Consider the following 4,914-nt stretch of genomic DNA (forward strand, 5'->3'; position numbering starts at 1 on the left):
AGAACACAACGTAAGTACGCAATTACATGATAATGATTGGTAATTGTAATTATACATACAACAATAACAGTGAACTCCTTATTGTTTAAAGCTACCCTTTAATTTAAGTATACTTAACGTAATTGCAAGTTCACAATCACTATAATAAACAAGATAATTTTGCCATACAATTTATTCTGTCGCAGGAAAATTGTCTCTGTCTTTTAAAATAATGTCACCTCACTTAACTACGTTGAAATAAAAATAGTTAAGGCTATTTTCAACCTGTAAATTGTATTTATCGAGAGACGTGGTTGAAACTTTATTAAAAGGAATAAGAAATAAAAACGTTTTTAAATTTTTTAGCAACAAAGAAGTGGTTGTTTTTATTGCTTAATATTTACTTGGAACAAACGAGAGACCACCTATTACAAAAATTTATTGTTTTTTGCCTGAACCAAAATATAAATAATAATCAGTTAGCTACATTACATTATTAGTATATGGCTCTATATACATGATTACGATAACTGAATACTTTACTATTTTCACAAGCCTTCGAAGGGTTTCGATCCGTGAAGACGGCATTAGTTTTTTTTCCATTCACAGGTTCTAACATATAATTTCAAATAAAAACATGTTCACACACATATGGCGAAGTGTAAACGATTACCTGACTCACCCCAAAATGCGTTAACCCGTAAAAGTTAAAGTGACTTTAATTTTGAGTGTCTACGGGAGCTCAATTTGCGTAATAACTCGGGTCCAATGTAGGGTTGCCCCGGATTTGTAGTCCGGGTTTAAAATTTTTAGTTAGGCCGATGCTACGCGACGTGACTAAGTTTTAGAAAAAGCTGTTGACATGTCTGGGTTTTGGGCTCTAAAATCACGCGTAAAAAAAGCGTCTTGTCTTAATTGCCAAATTTTATAGATGAAAACCCTGGCCCAATGTCATCTGTTGGGGGGGCGTTTCTGTAAAAAGGAAGGTGACATTTAATCGTCGGGTGAGACGGGTTTGATGAAGTCAGAATTGTACCTTTGAGTGAAAGATCCGTTGAGACAGCAATTTAGGGTTAAGTGTGCTTTTTATCGGGGATTTCATTTGTGATGTTATTATTTGGTCGTTATTCTGGAGTTTTAATTTGAAATCTAAATTAGGTTTAAGATGGAATTGCGTCTGGTGTAGATAAAACATTGACAAAAGCAGTATTTAGCATTTGAATTACTCTCTCAAGATTATACTTATTTATGTTCAACCGTGAAACGCTTTTTTATTTTAACGATTCATCTAATTAGTTAGTTGAGTTTAGTTTAAAATTAAGCATAAAAGACACGTAAGCGCAGATTCAGTTTAAGTTGTCAAGAGCTCGTTTCAGTATTACTCAAACAATACAGATATCACTAACTACTTTATACGGCTAAAGTTGAACGTACTCGTGTCTTTTTGGTAAGTCCACGGGACGCACGTATGTGAAACTGAAACAGAAGGACATAAAACAGATACGCTATACGTTTTGTGTTCAAAACTCCTGGATATTGTCAAGTAGGTAGAGCACATCAGAATATACGTTTGTGTTGGAAAATCACCCGTATTACAAGGCCATAAGATGGAACAGTGTTTAACTTGACATGCTGTACAATAAATCGCCTCGAAATATCTAATAGATCTTTGTTGTTGTCCTCAATTCATACAGTATTGTGTGGATTCACAAAAATATTTATGTACACACATAGATCCTATATTTATTACAGAGAAAAGCTTGGGATTATTCTAGAAAAGAAACACTAGTAGATTATATTATTCGTATATACGAGTATATTCACATTTTACAAGTGAATGGTTAGGTAATAATGCTGTAATGTCAATGGCTTCAAAAATTACAAAATACATAGACTCTTAATACAAGACTTTACTGTAGTTTAAAGTACACTTAAAAACCAAACTTATTCCTTAAATTCTTGAATTCATAATCAAATAGCAACACGTTAAATAGTTCATAGAACAACTGAACTTTCATTTAGTTTTCCTTACAATATCCCCGAACTTCTGTTATTATCTTTGTTCATTCTACTAAAGTTTTATTCACAAGAGACCGAAGTTATTCCGAACTTGCACTAAAATGATCATTCTGAAATGCTGAAGTACGTAATTTATGTTCCATTTCACGAAACATTCGGAGTTATGTCAATATGTTTATGGGGGCATAGTGGGTATGCTCAGCCATTAAAGGGCGAGTGACCGTTACCCCGGTTTTATTATTTACTATGATTTTGTATGTTTTTGTGGATATAGCGATCTCTATCTGTATTTTAACAATGGAGCTTGAAGTCAGTAGATACACTTATCGGACTCGTAGACATAAGCGTTAACGTAAACATTCTCGTAGTTGTATCTATGTAAACATAGAAGACAGTGACACAGCTATGTCTAACAAACATGTTACACACAAAATGTTAAAATATAAAAAACCTAAAAGTAATAAAAAGAGCGGGCGTTGCCTGTTGCGTGATGGGCGCATTGAGTTGCGTACCTACTAAAGTTAATAACAGACAGTCACCATCTGTCACACATATTTCCTTTTCTGAGGAGCAAGTGACATGTCAAAAATTATGGTGATAATGTTTTTATAGCTCCACTTTGCTCTAACTCCTTTTTGAATAAACTAAAATACTTATTAATAATTAAATCTAAGCTCTATCTTGTTTATTCATAGTTGATTCAGAGAAATCAAAGGACACTGACCCAATCAAAAGGCAAACTGAAGAATTTGCGGAATATAACCGAGGGTCAAAAAGCCTACTGAATTATTTTCATGACGTCCTAGTGCCCCCGGCTACTCATCCCTGGTTTTATTGTCAAAGTCTGCAACATTCTATCGCTTTTTGACCCAAAAAAGGGTTTATGATTGCTTTATTATCCGTCTATTGTTATGGGTTATTACGCTTTTTATATACATTTGCGGCATATCGGGCTTTTATCAAGTAATAAGAATCTTTGTTAAATAATATTTTGGATAGAAAAGCTCTAGTAGGTACCTACGCAGGAGGAAAAAAATGTGTCAAGTGTAAATCTAGCGATATAATATTTAGGTCCTCAAAGGTTGGTGGGTTGCACCAACTTATTTTAACTTTAACAAACGTCAAAAGTCAAAATCCATACAAAAACACCGGCTATCGTTATAGTTACGGTTAAAGTTAGGTGGGAGAACTCAGCCTTAGTTTCTACTGAGTACCAAAATTACTGAAACTGTATGAATAGTGACACAGACTATTTGATTAATATCAAGGAAAAACAAAACAGAATCTACCTTCGTTCTACAAAATGGCCAGCGTTAACATTCAATTGCGAGATCCAAGTTAAAATGCAGCGCAAAACAAACTGCAGTATCAAAGTGGAACCAGCCAGAATCCGAGTAACTGTTCCACTGAATATATCAATAAACAACCACCGACAAATAGTACGATTTCCCCCGCGGAGTTTGCCTAAGTGCTGGCCCGAGATGTGAGCTAGACTGGAGCTGGGATTTACACCTTACGATTGTAAAGTTTTGTATGATAAATGGCCGCTAACTTTCAGTTTAATAAAGCAAATTGTAAGAAAAAGTAACAGACAAAAGCACCTGTAAAAGCAGACTACAAAAGTCAACTTATTGATACCAAGTAAAATGTATTTGAAAAAAATCTCCAGTACTGTTGCTCATATTGAGATGTTATCATCCAAATAGCATACTGTTTTTTATGTAACACAAAACAGTTATTTGATTTTAATCACACCTGATGTTAAGGTTCACTATTTATCTACTACTCGTATAGGAACATTCTAAAATTGACTTACAGACTATTGTAGCTACTGTCAATCGTGGCCAAACAAGCAATCAAATCTGGACCGTCATTTACACCATCCCGTCAATATTTGCTTTCAACTTTTCCATCTTGTGTGCTTTAATCGTTGTCATAAATGTGTCTCCGCGTTCGAACGAGCCCATTCACACATCGGCACCTATTTGTCGACCCGTCAAGTGAAGTGTGAACTGTCCGTGTGTCAAGACAAACCTGAATACTGTATCGATAACAAATATTTGTAGAGAAGTGAAACAGTTTGGAGCGGAGATAATGGGGCTTGTACAGCTCCTGTAGGATTTATGTTGCTTAGTTTATCGTGTTACGTTATCGTGTGTTTGGTCAACGATCTGGGTAAAAAAGCTTCTGTGGATAGAGTGATAATACATATTTATCTCTTTATGGTAAACTCGGTCAATTATGTAAATAAATAGTTTTTAGGTTTACTGAAATAAAACGAATTAGTTTCCAATTTCTAAACCGATTGCTTTGTTCAATTAACTTAGCTTTTGAAAATTAGTTTAACTAACAATCTAACTAAACTATCATAAACAATGTCACAAAGTGTAACAACACAACTTCGACCGGTCGCAGTCGCACCGTGCAAACTTTCTTCGAGCACTTCTCCGAATGGCTACATATCGGCTCATATCGAGCAGTGGCCCGCGAGGCGCCTAAGTCTAAATTTGTACCATTCCGAAATACGCTTATTCCGACGCATTATCCCATTTTATTACCTATAAAAGTCAGACGGAACGTACTACATTTGTGGCGCAGCCCTTATTTTCTGTACCTAATAATATAGCGTATTCTTTATTGGCTCTCTGTCCTTATATTTTATAGCATCGTCTATGCATAGATTTGCTTTTGGCGATTTGTGTATTTTACAACTCACCAATAAAACCGGTGTTTATGTTTCTCTTTTATTACGGGAGCGTGACGATTTTGCTAATACGCCGTTTTTTTTATTATAATTCATAAAAGGTTTAGTACAGCGGTAAAATTCTGTGCGTACGTGAGAATAAATGGTTGTGCCAGACCTGGGGTTTTCATATGCTATAAAGGATTATTTGGCGTTCTGTCACGTTTATTTCA

The sequence above is a fragment of the Ostrinia nubilalis genome, chromosome 11 (genome assembly GCF_963855985.1).
Source record: "Ostrinia nubilalis chromosome 11, ilOstNubi1.1, whole genome shotgun sequence".
NCBI classification, from domain to species: domain Eukaryota; kingdom Metazoa; phylum Arthropoda; class Insecta; order Lepidoptera; family Crambidae; genus Ostrinia; species Ostrinia nubilalis.